Source organism: Festucalex cinctus, chromosome 13 (assembly GCF_051991245.1).
Source record: "Festucalex cinctus isolate MCC-2025b chromosome 13, RoL_Fcin_1.0, whole genome shotgun sequence".
Classification (NCBI taxonomy): domain Eukaryota; kingdom Metazoa; phylum Chordata; class Actinopteri; order Syngnathiformes; family Syngnathidae; genus Festucalex; species Festucalex cinctus.
Window position 1 is genome coordinate 22,158,970 of NC_135423.1, and position 19,043 is coordinate 22,178,012.

Genomic DNA, 19,043 nt, shown 5'->3' on the forward strand with positions numbered 1-19,043 from the left:
TTCAGTCGGCACACGTTCTTGCATGCGCAAGAGCAAGAAAATGATTAGTAGTTGATGGTGGACTGATGGATTGGATAAAGTGATAGAAAAAAAGAGGGACTGGGGAGAAAGGTGAAAAGAGAAGAGCCACATTGTGTTCTTGCTAACCTTCGAGAGAGTTGAAGTGCTGCAGCCTCCTGCCAACAAGATTTTCTTTGAGGTTTTCTTGAACTACTGCCAATACTTAAATGATTCACAGGAGCAGATCGACTGTATGCTCGTACTGTACTCATATTCAAATTGATGTGGAGATTCTACCTTTGCATTTTTTTTCCAGTTCTGAAAAAAAAAAGGATGAGTGGAAGAAATGCAGGAGAAAAAAGGTGGGTATGCATAAAAAGAAAGCATCAAGGCAGAGACAAACTTAGCCAACATGTTCTCCTCACATATAAACTTCCTCACCCGAAGAACTTCTTTTCACCCTGGCAACTTAACAAGCTACAGCCACACTTCAAAATCCCCAAGTAACCTCACACCCATTCCACATCCTGATCCCAGTTTTGGGATTAGATTTCAGGCCAAATCAAAACAAGTCACTTCGTTAGAGGCAATTACACAGGTAGCCTACCTCGCTGGGCAAACAAACATGGCTGCCAGCTGACACTCTGAAGACAGATCAAAGCTGAGGACTGACAAGAAACAGGAGAACATTCAAACAAGAGCTTGTTAGCCACTCCAGTACTTTCATTTTCTTGCACACATGCACAGTTCTCACACGTCGTCTTCCTCATACCTCTCTTCAGTCAAATAGGCAGATGACCGCGCACAGTTGAAAGATGACTCAGACGTGAACACAGTGAGCTGCATGTGAAAACAATAATGCACATGTGAATGGTGCAAAACAGTGGAGATGTGTTGTGCTGCTCTGCTTTGGTGGTCTCGTGAGCGTGAGGAACAATGTAACACAGTCTTCACTCAGTGGCAGCGGGTGGAATTTTTGCCAGTAAAATTTTACAGTAAAATACTGCAATACAAAATCCGTTATATCACAAGGTCTGTAATATCACAGCAACACAATAAAAAAAAATCAAGGAATACCTGAATTTTACATAATTTAACTGTTATGTTACAGTAAAATCCTGCAATCAAAACACCGTTATATCACAACGGGGCCTGTAAATATCACAGCAACACAGTAAAAAAATACAAAAAAATCAAAAACACAAGGATTTAACAGTATTCAACAGTATTATTACAGTGTAATATTTTTATTCAAATATTGCTGTTAGGTCACAAGACGTAAACGAACTCGGGACTGAACATGAAGACACCATTTCACTTTTCTCTGAGAGGAACTCAAAGGGACTTCCTCCAGAAGTGTCAACATAATCATATTAGGAAGTTCCTTGCGTGATTAATGACATATAAATCAATAGCCGGGTTCACACGGAGACTTTTTAGTCATTCCGACTGAAATTGTTCCGAATGAAGATCTCTGGTCACCTATTTACATGGGGCATGATCCATTCTGATCTGCCGTTTACATGCTCCCTTGTGTAATCAGATCAACCCCGCGGCAGCTGCGGGACGCACGGACATCGATCACGTGATTTATCAAAATGGAGTTAATTCGTCATTTAGCACAGTAGTTGTGATAGTGTTAACAATTTTATTGAAGCAACATATTGATAAAAACAATTGCCCACATTTACCACACCACGCACCTACGAGAATTTGTAATCTACCCGGACTAAGGACAAGGTGCCGAAAGGAAGTATAATTGGTTCATTTATCTAACTTGGTTGACATCATAATTTCAAAATACTTTGATTATCAAAAAGTTCAACTCAAAGGATTGCTAATTATGTAATAATTCAATAGCCTGTGTGTGTATATAGCCCTTTTTCTGTTACATTTTCTTCAGTTTTGCTTTCACAGACTCTGCAAGTCTCTTCTGAAATTACTGCGGTCAGGGCAACCGCAAAGCTTTTCTTAATTGGTCCTAACATGCTAAGCAACCATGTTTAATATAGCAGAGTGTAGGGAGATTTCAGGGAATATGGTAACTGATGTTATCAGATCAGTACATGGAAAGATTAGAACCTGAGACCAGTCAAGTCTTCAGTAAGCACCAGCTGTCCATTACTGATTGTGATGCTCTTTATCTAGGCTACAATATATCCCTTAATCTATCACTTTCTCTCTTATTAATATTTTTTATTTATTAATGAGGCATATAAGGCACAAAATCTATGCTGCTTTACTATGATGATATTCCTTGGAAGAGGTTACTTTATTGTCGTGTTTGAGGGTTTTTCAAAGGTATGGCGAATATCGAGTCATTGGCACCTTTAAAAATCAAAACTTAGTTTTGAGTCTTGATTGCTTTGATTTACATGTCAGGAGACAATGGCAGCCAGTGTTACGACTCCAAACGGACACTGCAGACTGACTAAAATAATATAGGCATGAGATTTTCAAACCACAAATACACGCACACACCACCAAAGCACACTGTGCTCTGCCAACAGTGTGTCATTCGCTGCGGGATCAGATTCCGCATAGCGCACCGCACAAACCTCTTCAATTTCAGCTCCACTGCCTCTGTCATGACCACAATAACAAACAGGAAAACCAGGCAGTCCAACACACAGGCATGAAAGATAACCCACATCACACTTATACACTCGCACACAGTGTGACAGTGACTTAACAAACATGTTTGATTGATTATTTGGATTATTTGAGAAAACAGCTACAAAAATATAGTATTTAATTATATTATGACTGTTGTGCTTTTTCTTCCTGTTGTTCTTATTCACAGTTCTTTGAATGATTATTTTCCAATTAAAATGGTGCTCTCTGATTGGCTTCTGATGAGTCAGGGTTGGGTTTTGGTTAGTTTTTTTATTTTACTTTTGTTACGGTTCAAGTTTAGTTTGGGTTTCATCTTTATCCTCACGGTTCTTTAAGTTTCAGTCATGATCTGTTTTGTTTTGTTGTCCTGTTGTGCCTTCCTAGTCTTGTCAAGCATTGTCATGTCTGTGTTTGCCTACCCTTCCTCATGTGTCAACCAATCAGCATCCTCTGCCACTTGTGTCTTGCCCAGCTGTTTAATTGTGTCAATTAGTGTGTGTATATTTAGTTTCTTGTTTTCCCGCAGTCCGAGTCTATTTGTTGTTGTTTTCCCCTCACATCATACTACCCTGAAGTCCCCCCATGTTTTGCCTTGCTTGTTTTTTGGATGTTGTTTTTCTCAGCCAGATCCTTGTTTACCTCCTTGTTTTGTTTAATTAAATCCCTTTTTTGATTGCACCTCTGCCTCCTCGCTCTGTTTCCCTCCACATCATAACACAAGCGGGATAGATAGATAGATAGATAGATAGATAGATAGATAGATAGATAGATAGATAGATAGATAGATAGATAGATAGATAGATAGATAGATTAAAATGTCACTAACATTAAAGCTATAGCTCATGATTTGCTGCTCATTAGCTCAAATGAGTGTTTGTGTACACATACTGTATGTCATAGCATTCAAAATTAGTGCATCTGCACCATTCTTTTGTAATGGTAATATTTCAGTGAGCGAATTGGATCACCATAGCCCATTGATGTGCGATGATGAACAATAACATTATATATATATATATATATATATATATATATATATATATATATATATATATATATATATATATATATATATATATATATATATATATTAGGGCGGCACAGTGGTCGAGTGGTTAGCACGTCCGCCTCCCAGTTCTGAGGACTCGGGTTCGAGTCCAGGCTCCGGCCTTCCTGGGTGGAGTTTGCATGTTCTCCCCGTGCCCGCGTGGGTCTTCTCCGGGTACTCCGGTTTCCTCCCACATTCCAAAGACATGCATGGCAGGTTAATTGGGCGCTCCGAATTGTCCCTTACCCCGGGTTTTCACCGGATGCGGTTGCGGTGCGGTTGCGGTGCGTTCCGGCGACGCAAGCAATTAGATTCCATTCATTCGAATGGTGCAGTTTACACCGCTTGCGGGTGCCTTTCGTGTCGACTGCGTCTCAGCTGCGGCGTGCCGCAGCCCTTCCGCAAGCATAGACCTATTTTCTATTTTTGCCGGACGCCGCAGCGGTAGGCCTCCGGCAAATGGCAAGCTAGCACAAAACACATCGAGCGGGACAGGAAGACCGACGCAGTTTCAAAATAAATTTCCGGTTACCTTTCAAGATAAAACACTCGCCAGCTCCTATTTCGCAAGCATGCTAGCAAAACGTGATGTGGGCGTAGACGGGCCTGGAGTTAACGTGCGAGGTGCTCATTCATGGTTTAGAGACCAGCGAACATGGACGAGGAGAGGTTTATATTGGAGGTAGAAAGCCACAAAATAATAAAAGTCCACCTCTCTTTCTGCTTCTCTGTTGAGCACAGACTTTCTGTGTGTTTGTCGTTGTTTTTAATGCCACATGATCGCGTGCGGTCACGCGAGACACGGCGGGCAGTGGCCGGTGACGGAGCTGCCGACCGCAGCTATGTGGAGCCGGTGTAGATTGGCCAAAAAATTGATGCGTCCGGAGCACGCAGTCAAGACGCACCGCACCGCAGCCGCACCGCACACGCAACCGGTGTAAACCCGGGGTTAGGTGTGCTTGTGAGTGTGGATGGTTGTTCGTCTCTGTGTGCCCTGCGATTGGCTAGCAACCAGTCCAGGGTGTCCCCTGCCTACTGCCCAGAGCCAGCTGAGATAGGCGCCAGCACCCCCCGCGACCCTTGTGAGGAATAAGCGGCCAAGAAAATGGATGGATGGATATTATATATTAGAGCTGTCAAACGATTAAATTTTTTAATCAGATTAATCACATCTTATAATTTTGATTAACCATGATTAATCGCTTAATTAAAAAGGCTTTTTATCAACATTTTTTGCCCGCCAAATTTAAAATGCACCTCTCATGTGTTAATTTTTTCGGCATTTAATGTTAAGAAGAGGACGTTGTCAAAAATTTTTTGATCGACTGCGCATGCTCATCCTCCTCTTTTTCTAATCAGTTAATTTTTTGCATAATTTAAAGTGGAAAAAAAATGAATCCAATAGTTTAACATGAACACATATTCTAAATGTCACACGCAAACATTTATAAAATGCTTCACTTTAATGCATGTTATGTTTGTTGTTCAAACACAGCCTGTGCTACCTTTAACATAGACATCCGTTGTCAAGCTAAAGGATCTGATTAATGCAATATTTTTTTGTGATTAATTAATTAGTTAATGCTTTCACTTTGACAGCACTAATACATATATATATATATATATAATATATATACTAAACCCTTATTAAGTAGGCTGTAAATGGGTTTCTAATTTTTTCATTCATTGTTGAGAAAATAAACACAGTACAATAGCAACTGTCAGACATTTGGAGGAGAAGAGAAGTTATTTAGAAGGAGAACATGTCCCATGGAGAATGGAGCAATGCGAGGGCAGAGAACTGGGGATAAAAGGAGGGTGTGAGAGAACATTTCCTCTGGTGCATTGTCCCCCGAGGGCAGAGAGGAGAGGGCCTACTCCCCTGATAGATCAGAAGATGTCCTGTTTTGCTTTTCCCCAGCTCTCCCTCTTCCTGCAGGAAGCAACATCATGCTGGGCACCAAAGCTTTGGCAAGTGTAGGACAGTCAGCTCTGGTACTGATGTGTGCTGTCCACAAATGGGAAGGGACATTGCAAAGGTGTCTAAGTCAAAAGCAATAATGCTAAATGGTAGAATGTGTAGGATATGAAAAACAAAACAAAAACAAACAAACAAACAAACAAACAAAAAATCATATACATTTCTCCAAAAATTGTAGAGGACAAATCTCATAAAAAAATAGTGTTTAAATTAATAAATAAAATAAATTAAAATAAAAGGAATACAGTTAAATACACTGTGTCTATTTTAGATATCTCACATTTTGGTGACAGTAGACTACATATTAGACTCACAAAAACCAGGTCTACATAGGGGTGCAGGTGGTGTATCGCGATTTTGGTGGATTCGATCAAGGTGCAGGCAGACAGATTTGGTGCGCCACAAATGTGTATGATTGATGTCTTCTGTTTCTTTCATTAAATATGACAATTTGGGACAGTCCTGAATCACTGCAGAAATCAACTCATTGAACAAATCTGTCATGGTTCGGTTCTCAGCCCTGTTGTGCTCTTGTGTGTGTTTTCAGTGTCAATGACAAGGGGGGCGTTCCCCAGCTCCGCACCTGCATCGAGTTGGCAATCAGGACTATAAGAGGACTCCGACAAGCAACAGCCAGCTGTCGGATTATTATTTGCTCACCATTGTGTCCAAGTGTTCTCCGCGTTTTCCTGTTGGTAAAGTTTTTTGAATCTGCCGTCGTCTTTAGTTGAGTTTTATTCACGTGTGTGTTTCCGCGTCGCCTTTTGTTGATATTTCCGTGTTAATTGATCCCGTGTGCATTTCGTGTCGTCCTTGCCGGTCGCAAGTGTTTTGTGTTTTTTCTAGTCCTTGCCTTTTTGCAAGTGTTTTGGTTACGTTAGTTCTCCTTGCCGTTTGCAAGCGTTTTTGGTTATGTTAGTTCTCCTTGCTGTTGCAAGCGTTTTTTGTTACATTCGCGTTCCTTGCCTTTTGCAAGTGTTTTGTGTTTTCCAATTCGTCCTTGCCTTTTGCAAGTGCTTTCTGTTACTTCCATGTCCCTTGCCTGTGTGCAGGGACACCTCTGTAAATTTCGTTGTCTTGCCTGCGCGCAAGCTTTGTGCAATCGGTTTTTCAGAAGGAATAAATCGAGATTGTTTTCCTCCTCTGAGCCTGCACTTTTGGGATCTATTCTTTATCGACTCAGTTGAGTCCTTACAGAATAATCCGACCAGCATGGATCCCGCAGACTCGGAGAAGGTGAGACGGGCGTTGGCCAGTCAGGGGCAACGGGTGGTGCAAACCGAAACCTCCTTGGTGGAACTCCAAGAGGTGGTAGGCAGGATTGCTCACCGGTGCGAGGAAATGTTCGCGAGGTTCGAGCAGCTCGGTTCTCGTGGAGTGCTAAGCCCGGAACTTCCGCGAACGGACCCAGCCACAACGGCTCCTCCAGCAGCTCCAAGGGAACCCGTTTTGCCCCACCCGTCGCGCTACGACGGACAGCCGGGTGGTTGCGGTCAGTTCTTGCATCAATGTTCGCTGATCTTCGACCAGCAACCATACACCTACGCTCGTGATCAGTCTAAGATTGCTTTCATTATGAGCCTACTGTCTGGTCAAGCCGCTACATGGGCGATGGTGGTGAGCAACTCACGACCAGACCTCCGGTCCTCCTTCCCGAGTTTTGTTTCCGAGTTTCAACGTGTGTTCGATCATCCAGTCAAGGGGAAGGAGGCCGGAGGTCGGTTGTTAGATTTAGTGCAAGGGGAAAGATCTGTCGCAGACTACTCGATCGCGTTTCGTATTCTGGCCGCAGAAAGCGGGTTTGATGATTGTGCATTACGTAGTATCTTTCGTCGGGGATTGAATACTGTACTGAAAGATGAACTGGCGGTCCGCGATGATACAAGCTCTCTCGAAGGGCTTATTGAACTCACCATACGGCTGGATAACCGTCTACGAGAACGGCACCGGGAGCGGGCTTGTGAGCGGCATGGGCTCTCCACCAACCTCCGAGGGACTGGACTCACTCTCAGCGAGGACGCCGAGGCACGTTCCCTTCCGGGCGCCCCAGTGGACACAGGGGAGCCCATGCAGAAGGGAGGAGGACGCCTGCCTCCCGAGGAGCGCCGCCGTCGATGGGTCACTGGAGCCTGTCTCTACTGCGGTCAACCAGGGCATCGGGTGGCGACCTGCCCGGCGAAACCTCCACGCCGGACGCGACCGACCACCCGACTCGGAGGACGGACCAATGAGACCCAGGAGTCCGGAACAGACTCGAACCAGGGTAAGCACCTACCGGGGGGAACCGAACCAGGCCTTTCGAGCAGGGCGAGCTGTGATATTAGACGGTTAGAATTGTCAGGGGAGTTGTCCGACTGCGGGATGAATCTTAAGATTAAGGCACTCATAGATTCAGGCGCCGACGATTGCTTCGTCGATCCATGTGTGGTAGAGGCGTTAGGAAGCCCGGTGGAACTGTTGGGGAAGGTTAAGGAGGTTTTCGACCTAGATGGGCGGTTACTAGCACGGGTCCGACATGTTACCGGGCCACTAACCTTGAGACTTTCGGGAAATCATGTTGAGAAAAGGAGTTTTTTCGTGATGCCCTCCCGTGCTGCTCCGCTCGTATTGGGGCTCCCTTGGCTGAAGACTCATAACCCCGACATCAATTGGGAGAAGCCCGCGTTGGAGAACTGGAGTCCCTTCTGCCACGCCCACTGTTTGAGGTCGGCAGAAGGGACCACCACGGTGTCCGTAGGTCCGGTTCCCGAAGCAATTTGCCTCGATCAGGTTCCGAAGGAATACCATGACTTAGGAAAGGTGTTTAGTAAGGACCGTGCCCAGGCATTGCCACCCCATAGACCATACGACTGTGCTATTGAGCTGATACCCAATGCGCCACTACCGAGTTCGTGCCTGTATCAAGTATCTCAGCCGGAACAAGAAGCCCTCAGGGAATATATTTCGAGTTCGCTGGCCAGTGGTCAGATCCGTCCGTCTAAATCACCCGTGGGGGCGGGGTTTTTCTTCATAGAAAAGAAAGATAAGACCCTTCGTCCCTGTGTTGACTATCGGGGATTGAACGAGATTACAGTTAAGAATAAGTACCCGCTTCCACTGTTGGACTCGGCCTTCGCTCCGTTACAGTCTGCCCGAATCTTTTCTAAGTTAGACTTACGAAGTGCGTATCACTTAGTACGCATTCGAAAAGGAGATGAATGGAAGACCGCGTTCAAGACCCCCCTAGGTCATTTTGAGTATTGCGTCATGCCTTTCGGGTTAACGAATGCGCCCGCGGTGTTCCAGTGCCTAATTAACGATGTCCTCCGGGACATGTTGAATGTTTTTTGTTTTGTGTATTTGGATGACATTCTAATCTTCTCGCGAGACGAGCATGAGCACCGACAACATGTTCGCCTGGTGCTCCAGCGTCTTTTGGAGAATCGACTATATGTCAAAGCGGAGAAATGCGAGTTTCATTCCAAGTCTGTACAGTTCTTGGGCTTTATTATTGAGGGGGGGCAACTGCGGGCAGACCCAATTAAGACACAGGCAGTGGTCGAGTGGCCGAGTCCCACAACACGTAAGCAGTTGCAAAGGTTTTTGGGCTTCGCCAACTTTTATCCCCGGTTTATTAGGAACTATAGTCTACGGGCCGCCCCACTTACCAGGTTAACGTCGAGTAAAGTTCCGTTTAGGTGGACCCCGTGCGCCGAAGAGGCATTCACAGAACTTAAGCAATTGTTCATAAACCCACCCGTATTGCTCCACCCTAATACTGATATCCCCTTTGTGGTCGAGGTTGACGCGTCGGATTCAGGAGCGGGGGCGGTCCTGTCCCAGCGGTCGCCAGAAGACGGGAAGCTCCACCCCTGCGCCTTCTTCTCCAGGCGACTAAGCCCAGCGGAGCGCAACTACGACGTGGGGAATCGGGAATTATTGGCGATCGTTCTGGCACTTCAAGAATGGAGACACTGGCTGGAGGGCGCGAAGGAACCGTTCCAAGTACTGACCGATCATAAGAACTTGGCGTACCTCCGGTCAGCGAAGAGACTAAATTCCAGACAGGCACGCTGGGCCCTACTTTTCACCCGATTCCACTTTGTCGTGGACTACCGCCAAGGTTCCCGGAACCAGAAGCCGGATGCGTTGTCCCGAATGCACGACGTGGCTACTCCCGAGACTGGGACGGAATCAATTCTACCGGAACATTGTTTTGTGGGCGCAGTGCGCTGGGACGTGGAGAAGAGGGTTACGGAGGCATTGGAGGGAATCACCATCCCGGAGGACTGTCCGGACGAGAGGCTGTTCGTCCCGGACCCATTGCGGGCGGAGGTCCTGCAGTGGGGTCACACTTCGAGAATCGCCTGCCATCCGGGTATTCATAGGACTCTCGCCCTCATCGGCCAACGGTTCTGGTGGCCGGAGATGAGGAAGGACATCACCAAGTTTGTCAAGGCCTGCACCGCTTGTGCATGTGGGAAATCCTCCCACCAGCCTCCGGCGGGTCTACTGCGACCCCTGCCCATCCCTTCGCGACCGTGGTCCCATATCTCCCTCGACTTCATCACTGGCCTCCCTCGTTCTAGAGGGAATACAGTGATCATGACTGTGGTAGACCGGTTCTCCAAGCTGGCACATTACGTAGCTCTCTCCAAACTGCCTTCATCCTGGGAGACAGCACAACTCCTCGTCCGGCACGTATTCAGGCTTCATGGACTGCCGGTGGACTTGGTGTCGGACCGTGGGCCGCAGTTCATAGCACAGGTCTGGAAGAAATTCTGTAAACTGTTGGGAGCCACAGCCAGCTTATCGTCGGGGTATCATCCGCAGACTAACGGCCAGACAGAGAGGGCCAATCAAGACCTGGAAGCCGCCCTCCGGTGTGTCTGTCTGCACAACCCCGAATCTTGGTCCACGCATCTACCCTGGATAGAGTATGCAACCAACACCTTGCCTACTTCTGCTACTGGACATTCACCCTTCATGGCGGCGTACGGTTACCAGCCACCCCTGTTTCCGTCACAAGAAGGCCCCATAGAATTACCCACGGTTCAGCAGCACCTACGCCGGGCCCACAAGGTGTGGCGAGAGACCAGAGCGGCGTTGTCCCGCACAGCTGAACGCAACAAGGATATAGCGGATCGCCGGCGGCGGCCGGAGCCGGCCTACCAGCCCGGGGACAAGGTTTGGCTTTCCTCCCGGGACATGCGGCTGGCTGGTGGGGCCAAGAAGTTGGGTCCGCGCTTTATTGGACCGTTCGAGATTCTTGCCATGATCAACCCTGTCACTGCAAAACTCCGACTACCCTCTTCCCTCAAGGTGCATCCGGTGTTCCACGTCTCCCTCCTGAAGCCTGTGACCCCCTGCCCACTGAATCCTCCCGCACCAGCTCCGCCTCCTCCCAGGTTGGTCGATGGGGACCCTGTTTACACTGTCAAAGAAATTTTGGACTCAAGGTGCAGGGGCCGGGGCTTCCAGTACCTGGTGGACTGGGAGGGCTACGGACCTGAGGAGCGCCAGTGGATCCCCCGCTCCTGGATCCTGGACCCGTCTCTATTGGACACATTCTATGCTGCACACCCGGATAAACCAGGTGGTCCGCCAAGGGGCGTCCGTTAAGGGGGGGGTACTGTCATGGTTCGGTTCTCAGCCCTGTTGTGCTCTTGTGTGTGTTTTCAGTGTCAATGACAAGGGGGGCGTTCCCCAGCTCCGCACCTGCATCGAGTTGGCAATCAGGACTATAAGAGGACTCCGACAAGCAACAGCCAGCTGTCGGATTATTATTTGCTCACCATTGTGTCCAAGTGTTCTCCGCGTTTTCCTGTTGGTAAAGTTTTTTGAATCTGCCGTCGTCTTTAGTTAAGTTTTATTCACGTGTGTGTTTCCGCGTCGCCTTTTGTTGATGTTTCCGTGTTAATTGATCCCGTGTGCATTTCGTGTCGTCCTTGCCGGTCGCAAGTGTTTTGTGTTTTTTCTAGTCCTTGCCTTTTTGCAAGTGTTTTGGTTACGTTAGTTCTCCTTGCCGTTTGCAAGCGTTTTTGGTTATGTTAGTTCTCCTTGCTGTTGCAAGCGTTTTTTGTTACATTCGCGTTCCTTGCCTTTTGCAAGTGTTTTGTGTTTTCCAATTCGTCCTTGCCTTTTGCAAGTGCTTTCTGTTACTTCCGTGTCCCTTGCCTGTGTGCAGGGACACCTCTGTAAATTTCATTGTCTTGCCTGCGCGCAAGCTTTGTGCAATCGGTTTTTCAGAAGGAATAAATCGAGATTGTTTTCCTCCTCTGAGCCTGCACTTTTGGGATCTATTCTTTATCAACTCAGTTGAGTCCTTACAAAATCATTCTCATCTTATAGCAGCACCTCCACGACTGTGCGGCCCAACTGCTGTCGGTGTCATGGTCTGTGTTTTGGTTTGATTTATTGGTTCCGTTTTCCTTGTGTGTCTCCCTTTGTCGATCGGTGCATTTTCCATTACCCTCAGTTTTGCGCAAAAGCAAGCTGGTAATCGGAATACGGGATTTAAAAATAACAACAACAAAAATTCTTAAATATAGCAAAAACGGTTTTTATTTCTTAAACAATGTGCACAAAGTAATCATCTGTTCAGAAACTACAAATACAATTCTGCCTTCATCACTTCTTTTTCAACCTAAAGAAGATGTGAAAGATTATCATGCAACAACAAATATAAAACATAAAAACAGAACCCCCCCCCCCCCCCCCCCCCGAAAAAAACAAAACAAAACATTTTCAAGTACAATACCATACGTGTTCATGTAATCTACTACAAAGATGAGATGCTACGTCATGTGACAGCACACAACACAGGAAGGAAGGAGGGAGAGTGGGGACAAGTCTGCCTGTGGCTACTATGATGTGCCTGTTATTTGTTTGACCAAACCGCAGCAGTACATAAAAGAGCCAAACTGGAAAAAAAAAAAAAACCTACCAGATCGATATTATAGTGCCAGTATCGATCCGATATTGATACTGACTTGGTATCGATAATATCAATATTTGGATCGATCCACCCATCACTAGTTATTTCCCTGTATTTGTTTGCTCTTGTGTTGGACTTTGTTGAACTAGTACCTGGTTTTCCTTTTTGTTTTTGTTTATTTAAACAACCCATTTTTGACCACATCTGCCTTCTCTTCCCTGCACTTTTGGGTCCACAACCACCACCACAGTTGGTTCACACACACGGATGCACGGTCGTGAATACAATTAAGCTTAAGGTGATCTCCAATTGCCCATGTCACATGTCGTGACTGACTATCATCCGCACGGGGAGATTTCGCAGTTTACCTATCAATGTCATTCTTGGACTCCAGCGAGTCCATTTCAGTTTCTGCAATGTTAAGCATGGTGTACTGCTCCCAACTGTCCTGATTTTAATGTAAATGAAGGATTAGATAATGCTATGATTGACTGGGAAATGGCTACAATTGATCGCACAATGGTGTAAAGGCCCTGTTACACCCAACTCTACCTGTGCAAAGTCTACAAAAATACCAAAAGAAAGAAAACTCCATGCATGTGCACAGATAGACAAACAAGAATTGTGATGAGGACGAAAATAGGGCCCTAGCAGTTATATTCCGTCTATATTACAAGTATGTGGACTAAGATGACAGCACTGTGCAGAGGCAACGAGTGGCAAAAAGGACGGAGCAAAATGCAACAACACAGAAGTAATGAATGTAACAGTGCGACCAGTGTAGGGAGGGAATGACTATGTAGTGCAAAAACACCAGTTAAAAGGGAAGTCAACCCCCCCAAATTTTCTCGACACTCTGTTCTATGCAGCCCCACTAGTCTAAATACAGTATTCTGGTTAATATTGCATTAGTAGAATATCCAGCAAAATCCAGCAGTTTTTATCAGTATCAGAAGGCAGCCATTTTGCCGCTTGCTGTCGAGTTAAAATGACATCACAAATTGCTCAGGTCTCAGGTGACAAACAATCACAGCTCAGATTCAGAAAACAGGTGCGCTGTGATTGGTCGTTGCCTAAGCCCTGAGCAACTGTGATGTCATCTTCAGTCGACAGCATTTGGCAAAATGGCCGCCCCCTGAGATGGATAAAAATGGCTGGATTTTGCTGCACAACTCATATTCCACAAATGTAATATTAATCAGAATGTCATTTTTAGACTCATGAGGTCACATTTAACATACGAGTATTATTTTCAACAAATGTTTAATGTTGACTTCCCTTTTAATAATTTAAGTGCAAATCAGAGACAGTCCAAGAAGTTGACATCATCATAAGGAGACACATAGATGACTGTTGGACTTGGGCGAACCCATTCGATATCTAAAGGACACACGGGCCAAGGCACCCACCAGAGGTGACCCACCATCCCTATATTATCCTAATTATCAGTGCTTATAATGTCACTCTTACGCCATCGTCAGGCACATCGCATGACTTATTTCTTCATACTGAAAGCTTTTACATTCATATACTGAGATGCAAAATTTAATATTATCATAATCCACGATTGCCTTACTATTTCCTTCTAGATGTTCTTCTTCTTTCTCTTTCCTTATTGTGCCTCCAGTCTGGCCACTATTCATCCACGTTGGCTGCCTCTGTGTGCATTTTCCTCTCATTCTTGGTGGAAGACCTTATCTCTGGATCAGATAAGGCTTCAGTACTGGTTTTAAAAAACTTCAGCAGATCTGTCCAAACACATGAGCTCATGCCAAAGCACCGCTGCTGCCTGTTAACTCCATGATCTAATATGTAGCCCATGTGTTGGTTGCTCATGCTGCATGGAGGTGTGGTGGATTCTTTATGCATCTCTCGCTTCAATTTCCTCTTCCATTTTCCCCGCTCTGTGTTCCTCTTTAGCCAAATGTTTTTTCTTATCTCTGTCACTCTTGCTGTCTTTCTAATGTCTGTGCTACATGGCTTGAACAGCATGAATGTGATCATGCTACCGCTATCAGATGTGGGGATCTCAAACACATGGAGTTGTCAGGACAACAAAGCTTGAAGCCACACAGGTAGCTGAGTCCAACCTGCGTGATGTTTCCTTGGTGATTGATCTGCGTTTTTGCCTGTAGGACAGAAAATGGTACAAGTGCGAAAGGGTCTCAGTCAAAAAGTAATTGGGTCTTTTTGCATGCATGTCTATATCATCATCCTGTGTGGCTGCGCTTGTGGACATATGCATTATATCCCTGCAGGAGGGGGTTCAGGGTACTAAGGTTACCCCCTGATAGAGGCAGTGCGGGGTCATCTCGTTGCGGGACATCTCTCTGGGGTGACCTCGCCGCCCCTCATGGCCCCTCCAACAGACGAGACTTCTGAGGAGAGAAGAGGAATGGAGAGACCCCCAGAGAACAGGACCCCTGGACTGCCCCAGACCCTAGACCCCAGCTCTAACAGGGTCCGACCCAGGCCCAATGTGTTCTCAATCAGGAGTAACACAAACAATTCTTTTATTAAATAGATCGCTATGGCGAGCCGCACACGCACAAAATCACACACGGTACGCAACACAACCTGTGATGCATTAACACGGAAATGAGAACAAAACCTTTGAGGTATTCATCAAGAGAAATATGACACATGTGGAAATCAATGCTGGCGAATAGCTGTCATATCACTGACGACCCCCAAAATCCCGTCTTCCCTTTCCTCTCCTGTCTATTTTCTCCTCCATTCTTCTTGGTCTCTATCCGGGAAAACAAACTGAGGGATTAGGGATTTGAGGAGGAGTAATGGGAGCCAGGTGGAGAAGTGTGACTGTGGGGGTCCCCTGCCAGATTAGGGGAGATGGGTAGGGTGACCCCCTCCCCTCCCAATCCCTCACACTCCTTCCTAAAGGCAGCTAATGTTTCTTTTGAAGAAATAATCCTGTTTGGCCATCTAATAGCACTTGGCACTTATGAGCCTTTGCAGGGCATGTATGGCATTATCAGAGGTGGCTACCAGCATGTGGAGGTGGATCGAGCTCGATAAAAAGTCAGGAGGGGGTTAAAGATGCTTTCAAACATTGAACCAAATAGAGCTATATGATGAAGATAAAATACATTGTTGAATCCCCCTCTGTGTTTCAGGAACACTGTGTCATAAACATCTTACATTTTGCTACTGTTACCAAAAATAAGGCAATAGTTGTCTGAATTTAATGTTTTGATGAAATAGTGTACAAAGACTAATTTAAAACTTCAATATTAAAAAAAGGGAACAATTATTCCTCTGCCCGATAAATCAATTAATCAGGTGACATTAAATGTAACATGCACAGTAAATTCTGTAAATTTTACTCTAAACAGAGTCTATTTGTTCCCATTCCAAAAATAGTTTTTTTTACTTTTGTACTCAAAATATTTTTAGTGTGTACGAGAGAATTTGCCTATACACTGAAAAAAAACGGGGATTGATATTTACTCAGAAAAAAACAAAAAACAAACAGAAATTCTAGTTAAACTCCTTGTCAAATTTACTTATAATTTCTGAGTGCATCAACCTTTATAAGCTTTTTCAAGTAAATATCACTCCCCATTTTTTCAGTGTTATATCACGTGAAAAAACTGTTAAAGATTTTTCACTCAGAAACTGCAGGTAAATTTTACAAGGAGAGATTTTGACTAAATGTTACTAGTTTATTAAAACACACACACACACACACACACACACACACACACACACACACACACACGGATTGAGGAACAAGCTCACAACCTTCAGTTTGAGAAACTGCCACTCTATGACCTATGATATGCCACTCCTACTATTTGCTAATATCCAAAAGGAGACCAAAACCTTTTTTTTTTTTTTCTACAAGCAGTAGGGGTGGCATAGCTCAGGTGGTAGAGTCGCAGTCTCCCAAGTTGAAGGTTATGAATTCGTTCCTCAACACTTGTGTAACTTTTTTTTTTCTTTTTTTTTTTAAATAAATTACTAAAATTCAGTCAAAATCTCTCCTTGCAAAATTTACTTCGAATTTCTGAGTGAATTTTTTAAATATATATATATATATTTTTTTTTATGGGATAGGAAAATTCTCCTTATGTACACAAAATACTTTGAGTAAAATTTACTCACTTACTTTAATATTTTACTCTCTTCCAAGTGTAAATTTTACTCTGTTTAGAGTGGGAAAAATAGACATTGATTCTGCAGACTTTATTATGTGGTAATACATTGGGTAATCTTGGGGAACAACTTTGTGACATACAATATGGTGGCTGTCTTGTGAAAAACTCTTATGTCCATTTTTATTTTATTTTATTTATTTATTTATTTATTTATTTATTTATTTTTACATTTTGGGGATGTCTGCAGTCAGTTTCATCCCATAATTCTAAAAAAAACCCAAAAAAACAAAACAAAAAAAACCCCAACAAAAATAGACAAGTGTTTTTCACAGGACAGCGACAATATGCAATACAGTACTTTATAATGCAGGACTACTGAAATTTGCATCCACAGTACTAACTATGTTCTTGAATCAATTACTCATTACTCTATGACAGAAACTCGAGAATCCAAACTGGCTCATGTGTTGGCTGTATTTAGATTGTTCCTGTATAATCGTAATTTCAATAAAATGTTAGTGAACAGATTTATACCAAATTAAAAATGCTGTTTTAGTAATTCAACTCCAGAATACAGATGAATTAAACTGTTAAATTTGTTGTTATTCAAAAGCACCTCTTTTTTTGTATCTCTTTGTATTGTTGTACATCCCAAATAATTTCCCTATACAACCAAGCAACTTTGTAGGATTTTGTGATTTTTTTTTTTTAAATGTCATATGGACAGTATTTGTTATAAAGTCACAATAATCACAGTGTGTGACACATTGGGGTTCAAATGTTGCCCCCTTGTGGACCAATGGAACACATGTAAACTGACCATTTGCTAACTGTGCTAGACTGTGCTATTTAATCACACAATATAGCATAAATAAATAAATAATCTTAAAATGAGGAGCTAGCTGTACATGCTCAACGCTAACATCAATTATTTTTATCGCTTAGAAGAAATAATTAGTTCACGGGGAAAGAGGTTATTTATTTTTTTATTTTTAAAGAGCTCTTCTCTTTTAATCTAAAGTGAGCTGTATGGAGAGGAAGAATTGCTGTCTCCGCAGAGCAGGAGGTGAATGAGAAGTCAGACTTTTCACACCCACACTGATCTGCGCACGCACACACACACGAAACAGGCATTCTCTATGCTAGCCCAAGCGTGATATCCACCAGACGATGGAGAGGTGCATGTATGTGTATGTGTTTAGGCGGAAGACTCATGTAACAGAGCCTTATCTCCCCCCGTCTATTCAACGTCTACAACATCAACAGCTGGAAGGCAAAACCATGAACTTTACTTTAGGCCTAAATTAGTTTAACTAAACTTAGAACGTTACCCAGTATTTACTTTTCTGTGATCTTAAATTAAAATATCTTCTGTATTTTCCCAAATGGTGGCCTTCACTCTCGGTCCTAATTATTCACTGAAAGTGTGGTAAATATATTACTTTGTACCAAAAAAAAAGAGGACACCTAGTGAATTTCCTAAGTAGACTTTGAGAATTAGTGCTCCACAGTATTAAATATGATTTTACACAATGTGGATTTTTGTAGTCACTTCAGTGCTCACTCTGCAGCATTATGTCCATGTTCACAGTATGTTCTAGAAAGTGACACTCCTTCAGATTATTTCTACCGAGTGCACCTGTGTGTAGCCGACACCTAATTAGACTGGTTAGTATGCATGTTCTTAATTAAAATTGATGTAAATATTACGTTGTTTTTTTTCCAAATAAATACCTATGCCTAATTGTCACCAAATCACTACTGAAGTTGTGTAATGTATTTTACACTATACAAGTAAATTAAATGCATTATTTTATTTGAATAATTTAAAATGATTTAAGGCAGGTGTGTCCAAACTTTTTTGTTAAAGGGCCGAATTAAAAAAAAAAAAAAAAAAAAAAAAAAAAAAAAAAAAAAGATAAATGCAAGGGCCACTTAAAAATTCTTTGACTTTATTTTATTAAACATGCTAAAATTAACAAATGAAGCAAATATATATTGTTTGTTTGTTTTTTTTAGTCACTTTTATAAACTGCTTCATAACAGCTTTTAATATATAGTTAAAAAATATTTCAGATTTTGAGGTGGCCATTTGGCCCTGTAGCCCACGAGACTGGAACCACCCCTGCACAGTTGAATCCCATCTCCACATTCATAACCAAAACAAGAGAAAACTGTAGTCAGTTGACCTTGTTTCCATAAACAGGAGAGCAGAAAGTGGAAGAAACCATTTTTTATTCTATAATAGAATTTTTGAATCTTATTCACCACAGTGTTTTGACAAAAAAATAAAAAATAAATAAAAATTATATATATGTATATATATATATATATATATATATATCCATCCATCCATTTTCTTGA